General features: G+C 39.8%; 1 pseudogene; it reads right to left on the bottom strand.

Moving 5' to 3' along the window:
* Positions 1-1,221: 1,221 nt before the first annotated feature.
* LOC117713432 (uncharacterized) lies at positions 1,222-10,132 on the bottom strand (annotated as a pseudogene).
* Positions 10,133-10,820: the final 688 nt, after the last annotated feature.

The raw sequence follows: 10,820 nt of genomic DNA, 5'->3' as shown, positions 1-10,820 counted from the left end.
ATATGCATCTTGGTAATTTTATGTAAGCAACCAAAGGAAAAAAATGAGAATTTGCCATAGAAAATGAGGTCAGTGTGAAACTTCAAACACTTGTTATGTGGGATGTAAAAGTGAAGGGAGTAAGCCAAAGCTTAAATGCTCTATTATATAACAAATGACATTGCACTTATGCAAAAATTAATTTCTTCTGAAATGGAAATATCTTTTAAACTTGCAGAAACTCAATGTTTTCTAAGGTCAATCAAACTACTATTTTGGTTGAAAAAAAAAATAGAAATCAAGAAACCAAGATGAGAATTCAATCAGTAGAACCTTCTTTGAGCTCCACATTTTGATGACAATGAGGCGACATTTTGGGCAGCAAGCCCAAAGCAACCAGCCACTAGTTTTTCAGAATCACGAAACAGAAGATCCTCCATATCCATTGTCTAGCTGTGTTGCTCTTCATAGGATCATACTGTGATGTATGTGAGGCTCAGAGTTCCTTTGAACCATGGTCTTTCAAGAAGAGTTCAGGAACCGTCCAGACGTCCAGACTCCCCCAGCAATCAGCAGGCTAATAATGTTGATTGGCCAAGTGTTTTCAACCTTACTTCTCCTTGGCTGAGGACAAAAGTGCTCATATTAAGTAAAAACAGATTACTTTTAAAACTAATATTGTTTTTTTCATTAATTTGTTTATTTACACATTTTACACCCCAATTGCAGCTCTCCTCTCCTTCCAGTCCCTTCCTCACAGGGACCCCTTCCCATCATCCCCCCCCCTTTACCTCTGAGAAAGGAAGGTGCCCCCTTGGGTACCAATCCACCCTGACACCTCAAGTCACTACAGGACTAGGCACAACCTGTTCTACTGTGGCCAGACAGTACAGCTCAGTTAGAGAAACAGTACCCATGGGCCAACAACAGAGTTGAGGAAAGCCCCAGCTCCAGTTGTTAGGGAACTTGCATGAAGACCAAGCTGGACATCTGCTACATATGTGCAGGGAGGCCTAAGTTCAGCTCTTGTATGTTCTTTGCTTGGTGGTTCAGTCTCTGGGAATCTCCAAGGGTCCAGGTTAGTTGACTCTGTTGGTCTTCTTATGGGGTTTCTCTCCCCTCCGAGTATCTCAATCCTTCCCCCAACTTTTCAACAGGACTTTCAGAGCTCAGTCTAATGTTTGGCTGTGGGTCTCTGCATCTCTTTCAGTCAGCTGCTTGATGGAGCCTCTCAGAGGACAGTCATGTTTGGCTCCTGTCTGTGAATCCAGGCTGACAAATACAAACATAGCCTGAGGTACCAAGGTAGTTGAAGGAGGAAACCAGGTCCGCAACGTATCCCTATTGATCCTGTGAGGACAGGTCAGCACATTGTCCCACCCCCAAATTGACAGGGGTTGCTACTCTATTCATTTATGTCTGTCTCAAACAGGGCACCTGTGTACCTAGGACAACAGTGATAAATACAGCAGTGAACAGTGTCTTCACATGTTGTGTCATTGTGACAAGGCTTTGACCAACAAAGAGGCATCAAAGCCTCACAGTGTGTCTCTGTGAACCCATGATCTGTTCAGTCACAGCAGTTGATCCCTCTATCCACAGATGGACCTCTATGGAGATGTGGCTGACTGGCACATTCATTGAGTTCAGTGGTGTCCAAGGAATCCAAGTGCATAGTCACAGAAGTAAGCCCCATCAGCATCCCGACATGGGGGGGACAACATGTAGACACTGCTAGGATTCATATTTATTAATTAACAACTCACAATCCCCACACAGTTCACTCTTGAGGACAGACACACACACATCTTCCTGTCTCATTGAGCCATACAGCCTCATTCATGCAGGGATCAGAAAAACACTGTCATCTACTTCTAAGTCACAATGTCTGCCTTGGTATCCAGGCTCACAGAAGCAGGAGTGACCATTGATTCCATCCTGGCACACAGCTCCACTGTGGTAAGGGCTTGAAGTATACTCATTGTAATCTGTCTCACAGAACCTTCCAGCATATCCAGCAGGACAGACAGGGTGCTAATGGTACTTATGGCAGGTGCCTCCACATTGACAGGTGTCCCCTCCACAGGAATTGAATTAGTGGTAGTTTCACAGGTAGCCCTCTGTACCCAGAAGGACATTAGCAAAGAAATCCCCTTTCTCCTGGTATATTTATACAAGTGGCAATTTCTTGGCAGGGACTAAAGTAACAAGGGTCTTTTAGACCTTTATAGTCTTTGTCCAAATTATTGGCTATGTCTAAGCAACAATTATTGTCTTGTGGAAAGCCCTTGTGCATAAAATTGTTTTGGCAAGAGTTTAAGAAACACCTGGTATTATTTTCATTGCAAAATGAATCCTGGTACCTCAAGTCACTGCAGAACTAGGTACATCCTCTCCCACTGAAGCCTGTCAAGACAGTCCAGTCAAGGAAGCAGAATGGACAGGCAGACAACAGAGATGGGGAAGGACCTTGCTCCTGTTGTTGTTGGACCTGGATAAAGACTATATTGTACATCTGCTACACATGTGTGGGAGGATGGAGGTCAGGTCCAGCCCTTGTATGCTCTTTAGTTGGTGGTTCAGTTTCTGGAAACCCCCAAGGGTCCAGGTTAGTTGCCTCTTTTGGTCTTATGAAGTCCCTTTCCCCTCCAGGTTCCTCAGTCCTTCCCCCAACTCTTCCTGAGCAACACTTAACATTTGGCTGTGGGTCTCTGCATCTGTTTTATTCAGCTGCTGGTTAGAGCCTCTCAGAGGAAAGTTATGCTATATTTCTGTCTGCAAGCATAACAGAGTATCATTAATAGTATCAGGGATTGATTCTTGCCCATAAGATAGATGAAGTCAATACTCTTGAGGCCATAAAAATTAAAATTGTTAGAAAAGTTTATTGTGAAAAAACTAGAGTATGATTTTATGTCATTGATCAGAATTGATTATGTTTTTTAAATAATTTATCCATATAACTATTTGTGAATTTAATTTTTCTCAACACATGTAATGCAGAGTAATAATCCAAATTAGGCAGAAATTTGATTGAATTTGATGCTTGCTCTCCAGCATGAAATTCATGACTGATTCTGCAAACATGGTCCAAAACACTGAGGAAGCCATAGTGTGTCATAGGTTGAAGGGAGAAACTCCTGTTGTTTTGTTGAATGGTTATGTTGTCAAACTTCCTCTTAAATATATTTATTTATATTCATAGATTTGCACTGTTTTTGGTCATTGGAGCTTCTCTTGGCAGTAAGAAGTGGTTACTGCAGACTTATAAGTATTCAAAGGCTACAAATGGAACATCTCTGTCAACAATCCTGTTTCTAAGTTTCAAGGAAAGTCAAGAAAGGGGGAACAGAAAGGAATTAAGAGGTGGCACATACAGAGGCGTGGTCTGAGTGTATCAGTAGCTATGATTACCTGCATAAGACTTGCACAATTTCAAGCCAATTAAAGTTTCAGCACAGATAGGAAGAGGGGGTGTCACAAGGTCATTGGCAGTAGATGTTTGCTGGGGGATCAAGAGCTGATTTCTTTTGGGTGTGTAACAACTAGGATATTCCCCACACCTCATGGATGTGAGGAATACATCACTACATCCACAAGCTCACATCACTAATAGGGCACAGAAGCTAGAGGATGTGCAAGTTTCTTCTCTGCTAATATACAGTTGGAAGCAGACTCTACTGGTGGCTAAAAGTGCAGGCTTGGGCACATTAATTCACCTCAGTCCATGTTATGACCACCCGATTTATCATCTGTGTAATCTTAGGCCTTTGGATTATCTGTAAAATAGAGATGATAATGTTATACCATATGATAAGAAGATAAATCATTTATAAGAAGTGTTTATTATATTCCTTATAAGCAATGAACTGGTTACTCAGATGGGAAAATAATCAGCAAGAAAAGTGACAGCAGTGACTGTACACGTGTGCACTCTACAGTGGCACTGCCCTGTCTTGACTTCTCTATGTGATATTTAATAGGTTTCTTGACTTCAAATACTTCAGTCTCCACTTGAGTTAAGAATGGTACCACCTCACAGAGTTGCTAGGATAACAAATGCTTGATTCAAAGAATACATGTAATAGATCTTGTAAATATCAACTGTTAGTTGCTACTGTCCAATAGAGTGTTAAGTGCATGTGCACACACACACACACACACAGAGGGGGGAGGGAGGGAGGAAAGGATAGAAGGAGGGGAGAGGGAGAGGGAGAGAAAGAAGGAGAGGAAAAGAGAGAGGGGGTCCTTTAGAAAAAATAAATTCATCAGTGTGCTAGTTATTCTTGTCAACATGGCTAAGTTGAGATGCACTTGGGCCATTCATGCATCCCACCATTGGAAATTTTTGTGGGAGTGTCTAGAAGACATTAAGGAAGAGAGGAAGTCTCACCTTAGACTAAAGCAGAAAAGGGAAAGTCCAGCCATTAGTTTTGTCTGCCTTGTGGTCACCTCAATGGGAGCTGCTTACAATACTCTTTCCCCAATGGCAGATCAATCTTTATAACTCTAGCTAAAATAGATCTTTCTTCCCATAAGTTGTTTATATAATGTATTTACCACAGTAACAACATTCTGGCTAACAGTTTAATTACCCAGAACAAAGAATAATTTTGGAATCTGACAGCATCTAAGACTAAGGGAAGTCCAGACAGTCTGGAGCTGCTACTTCACTGGATAGCATTTGCACAAAGAGAGGGAGGTTGGAGTACAAAGGAACCGAAGCGTGATGCAGAGGCATGCCAGTTTGTTAAAGCGTGTCATATCCTAGACTTTCCTGAATTTAGCAGATTATATGCTATGATTTCCCAAGGCTTAGGCACTGTGATAAAAGTTTATTCCTAAGTTGAATTTTCAGTTCAAAGTGCACTTGGTACAAAAGTGAGTACAGTGGCCATCTTTAGGCCAGCTGACAACATCCTAATCCCTAGCTGAATAAGAGATTAGCACTATCCTTTTTTATTCAAATGAATTCACAGTTGGATTAACCAAAGATAGTTTTTATGGGTTGGATCAAGGGTCTGCTTGGGTCCATCTGACCCATGGCTGCCTTGGTGAGTTTCGACAAGTAATGGAAACCCAGTCTAAACCATAGCAACAGTGAACCCCTCATCATTTAGACATCTACATACAGCTGTGACTAACGTACATATCCAAGGCTCTGAGCACAAGATCCTTTCTATATAGTATGCTTTTCCTTGTCTCTTCCCCTCTGAGTACCTGGAAAATGCTTACCTAAAAGTACATTTTGAAAGTTGGCTTTCCTGAAACTCTTCCTTTTGCAGTGGTTGTGGGTTTCCCCTCATCCTGACAGCACCATTTCCATTCATAACAATTGCAGGATTAACATCCTGACTCTTATTTGCCATTTTGCCAACTAGACTGAATAGCCATCAGCCAGTGACTGTCACATTCTCACCCATTTCCCCAGTGCTTGCCCATGGATGGCACAATTTGTGTGATCCATTATTTTTTTAATTGGAAGAAAGTAATTCTGTTCAATATTTCAGCATATCATAGCCCCCACTTCTCATGCACTCCCTACTAGTCTAGATGGTTGTACAGAATAAGTATATTTTGCAAATCTCAGTAGTCAAAACATATTATACATGTCCAATAGTTATTTGTGAAGTAAATAACTTTGAACATGACCTCATTAGCATAGAGAGTAAGACAGCACTTCACATTTCTAATGGACATATAACTCAATCGAAATTACGTTAACACCAAGAAACGAAAAGCTTAGTTGAGCAAATAACTTTATTATCCTAATTCTTAGTCCTTAAGCAAATTATGGTAGATGGCCTCCCATTTGTAACACACATTCTCAAGTTGGGATTCAACATATTCAACTAGTTTCTAAAAGTAAGTACAGAATGCTGTGTTTGCTCTTTTGTTTCTAAGTATCTCAAAGATTATTGTGAAACTAGAGTTGGGGACTCCCCACCCTAGTATAATTTCCCAGCGCTGTGACCATTAGCAAATTTTCAGGTTCTCTATGTTTCAATAGCCTCACATGTAAAAAAAAAAGAAGGGTTTGGCTCCCTCCTAGGACTGTATAATAATTAAATGAAATATTATCATAAGAAGCATGTGGGGCCTAAATACCAAGCACCATGTTGCAGTTTCTATTACACCAGCACTCCCAGTTACTGGGATACAACCCCAGCCACCTGAGAGCCAGGGCTGCCAGACACTGGTCAAACAGACCACAGGGCCCAGTCATCTTTTAAGACCTGAACCTGGACAATCCACTTTTCCTAATTGAACTTATTCCAAAAAATACTGCAATTTTAGAACATTTCAACCATCTTTTCTGTCAACCTTGACTTTGAAGTCCTAGACTTCTCTACTGTTTCTAAGCATTAAACTATTTGGGCTTTATTTAGATGTCAAGCTGTTTTTCCCACAGAAGGGAAGCAACTGAAACAACACTGTAGGATTGGAAAAGATGGCTGGAGACAGCCTATCTTGGGACACATTAATCTAGTAGTTAATTTGTCTGATGTTAACCCTCTAAATGTCCTTTTGACGCTAGAAGATGTCTATGGCATCTGTCCCATGGCACTTGGTACTAACACAGAGTGATCTACATGCATTTTGTGTGAATCATGCACACACATGTCAAGATAAACTTTTCAAAGCCAATTTAATTGCTGTTAGGTTACACTGGTAAATGTGCATAAGTGAAGCCAATGTTCAAGGCAGGGAAGATATGCCTTCCGGGAAAAAGCTTCATCTGTGAGAATGTCTGTGGATGTTTTTACCACGATACTCCTTTTTTTTTTTCTCTTATAGTATGCATCGATTTCCCTTTAAAGCTTGCCTGCTTACTCCAAGACCAACAAATAACTGGGTTTTGTTAACTGATATTACATACAGGAATTCCAGGGCAAAACACTTAGAGGTTCTTGGGAAGAGAATGGAACTACTCTTTGAAGGAATTCAGAAGGATGTCAGCAGAGACTTCAATATCATGCCTATCACCTATCTTATCCTCTCCATTACAAGGACATACTTGTGTCAGAGTTATATGGAGGAGAAAACTGGGCCAATACACAGCTCAGTGGCGGGCCTCAGGGTTTGATGCCTGCTTTACTTTACTTCACTTCACTCTCCATCTTTCAGCCAGTTCTGTGTAGCAAAGAGAAAAAGCCCATGAGTAGCAAACAAGAAGAGCTGAAGCAGAATATTGCCCTGCATGTATGAACAAAAGCCAGGAATGAGGGTAGGACTCTGGAGGCAGAGTTAACTGCATGCTCTGAACCTGGCAGCTCCAGGAGATGGGTAGCTGTGGTAGAAATGAGTTCTACTTACATAGAGGTTACAAAGGAAAGTGTTTGAGACTTGTAACAAAAGAAATGTGTAGGAAGGATTTTCCCTTAGGTTTAATGGTTTAATTAGAAGATTCTTTTGTATCTCGTTATGAATAAGAAAAGCAGTGAAGCAAGCGGCTCTGTGGCATTTCTATCTGGTCAGGTAAGGAAAACTACCTTTTAAAAAAATCTCCCTTTTCTTACAATCACAAGAAAATCAAAGTTTAAAAAGTTTTTATCACCCTATCGCAATTGTCCATATAAGTGGGTTCATTATGACATTTCATCGCGTTTATGTAAACTGTGTAATAATAAAAACCTTCCTCCCTTTGCCTTGCCTCCTGTGTCTCCTTCCTAAATTACTGCCCATTACTTCTATGTATGCCAGTCTGTGTATGCCAGATTTCAAGTAACATGACATGTTGCTATAGCATCCCAATTGCTGCAAATGCTAGGCCTTCATTGTTTATGGCTGAATAATTGTCTGTCTGGGCATTTGTACCATGTTTTTTTCATCCATCTGTTGACGGTACCTATGTTGATTACACATCATGGCTACTGTAAATAATGCTATAATAAATAAGGATGCAAGAGTATTATCTTGTTACACTGATTTCATTTAGTTTGTTTATGCTAGAAGCAGGGAGTTATAAAAGATAGTGGGTGTTTGGGGAGGTGGGGGTATTACCATAGTACTTGTCCTAACTTACATTCCTGTCAACAGTGTGTTGGGGCTCTACCTTCATATCCCCACTGGCATTTTTTTAAATCTTGTGAATTTTATGGTATATTTTTTGTTTTATTTTCCCAATAGCTGCTCTAACTATGAAGCGTGTACATCTCATTGTAGTTTTAACAGGCATTCCTTCAACAGCTAACAATTTTAAGAGCTTTTTGTATTTGTTGGTAATTTTCACTTATTTTAAGACTTATCAATTCACATCATTTGGCCATTTTTTATCTACATTACTTAGTTTTTGCTGTTACTTTTTGAGTTCCCCATATATCGTGACTATACGCTTCTTAATGCATGTGTGATTCTTATTTCTCTATCCCCTGGCTGTCTTTTCACTCTGATGATTGGTTTTTGTCTTACTGTGATTCAGCACAAGTTTTTGTGTGTTTCAAGCTATCCAATGACTTAGTAACATGTTATGTTACATAAAATAAAGCAGACACAGAATGACATACATGAAAGTTATGGGCAAGAGGTTAGAAAAGAGACACAGGAGGGAGGACACTCAATATTGCACACTGTATGCATATATACATGTATATATAATGTATATATGTATACATGTAATGACATGCAACAATGAACCCCTTTATATAGACAATTGCTGTAGGGTTTTAAATTTTTAAAGCTTTGTTTTTCTTGTGATAATAAGAAAGGGGAGACTTAAGAAAAGCTAGAGTCTCCCTTACATAATGAAATAGAAATGTCACAATGTAGCCCTCTACTTTGCCTTTCTTTTCCTTAACATAACCTGGAACGTGTGGTACAAATGGGTGACCTACCACCATCATTTGCTTGAGGATCAAGAATTAGGGAAACCGTAGACTTACTGCCTGAACCAAGTTTCCTGACGTTGTGAAGATCCAATGTTTTCAAATATCTCTTCTGTGTCTCCTTCCTATTGTCTCACAGCTTTGGTTCATAATAAGGCCTTTGACAGATTTGAGTAGGTTTTCTCAGAGTCCTATTCTACACCAGGTGCCCGTTTTTAATCTTCTGCATGTGGCTATCATGCTTTGGAGTGGCCTCTATTGAGGAGACTCTCCTTTGTTCAGTGTGTTTCTGGTGCCTCTTCCAAAATTAGCTGGCTGCGGTGCACTTCAATTTCTGAGATCTTTGATCTATTTTGTTGGCTTCTGTGTCTATTACAGGCCAGCCAGAGCCTGCCCCTTGGCCACCTGGGCTCTGTGGCATGCCTTAAAATTAGCTATTGTGGTTCCTTTGCTTTGTTCCTGTTTGTTCCAGATTGCTTTGGTTATTTTGTATTAATTTTTTTTTTTTTTTTTTTTTTTTTTTTTTAATTTATGATCAGTTTTCCAGAATCTTATCATATATTGGCAGGGAATATTTTTCTCATAGGCCCTCAGCTTCAGTTTTTGCTAAAGGTCCATTCGAGTAAGAAAAAAGGCATCAAAGCCATCCATCTTGGAAGGTTTGGCCCCCTAATGGTGGGTGGGTTGAATCATTATTCACAGATCTGCTACTATCCTCTGAATTATCTCTGCCCTCTGCTTTCTTCAAGCTGGCTCATATCACACAGCATTCTCATGGGAAACATGTGATAAAGGGACACAATGGTAGCACAAAGCCCTCTGCAAAACTACCCTGCTTTCAAGTGGTGACTTTGTGCACAGTACTAGTCCCAGGTCTTGGCCTACTTTATCTTATTTAATTCTTAAGGCAACATTATTATCCTCCTCTATCAGAAAAAGACAACAGGGCCCCTGGAGGTCAGCTAGCTTGCATGAGACCAAGCAGATCTGAGAAGCAGAACTGAGTTGCTCTCCTTCCAAACCTGCTTACTTGGGCAATATGCAGATTTCAGAGCCAGGGCGTTGAGTCAATGGTCTTTCTCCACTAACTCTGTGACTCTGATATGGCCCCTGTGTCCTGCTGTGTGTCTTCATCTCTAACTTGGGGACAAGTAATAACATGTTCTTTCACTAATTACAGGACTAGAAAGATGAACTGAGACAACATAGTTCAGGTTCTTCTGTCTGTAGTTCACATCTGCTGTATCAGCATATCCCAGGATACTGCATTTAACCCATAAAGGGTCATGGAAAAGTGTTTTAAGGTGATAGTAATTGACATTTGTCATTCAGTGATGGAGTGTACACTGAGTCTACCATAGAAATATTGCGTGGATCGGGTGGTGTTATACTTTCTTCTTTTGTGACATCTATAGAGACTATTTGCTTTTCATGGTATAATCTGGGAGATATATATATATATATATATATATATATATATATATATATATATATATATATTTTCATTTACCTAATAGTCAGACCTCATTGATACAATGTATATTTGTTTCAGGGAAATTCGTTAGCTCCCTTTAGTTGTTGTCTCCCAAGAATCAGCATGGAGCAGGAAGTGATATTCAGTTTGCTCCAATGGCTCCAGAATCAGCAGGCACATCAAGTTTATTTTCTTTTTTAAAAACCACACTAGGTTTTTTTAGGTTTAGGTTCTTGAAATAAGATCTCAGTATGTGTCCAAGGTTCACCTCAATCTTGCCATCCACCTACCTCAGCCTCCTATGTGTTGGAGCTCAAGACTACATCATCATCCAGTTTTTAATTTATGAGTATTATGATTCTCAAAGAGCTAATGAATTATCAAGAAATAAACATACATTACATTGATGAGGTGTTACTAGTAAATAAAGAAATATAATGTATATGTTTTTTGTATAAATATGCCATAAAGTAGTCACTGTATATACCATGAAATGATAAATTTGGAACATCTTGCTGTAGCTAACTCCAGGATGCAGTCAA

Source organism: Arvicanthis niloticus, chromosome 8, assembly GCF_011762505.2.
Source record: "Arvicanthis niloticus isolate mArvNil1 chromosome 8, mArvNil1.pat.X, whole genome shotgun sequence".
Classification (NCBI taxonomy): Eukaryota; Metazoa; Chordata; class Mammalia; order Rodentia; family Muridae; genus Arvicanthis; species Arvicanthis niloticus.
Note: the sequence above shows the minus strand (reverse complement) of the source record. Positions and strands in the feature narration are given on the sequence as shown.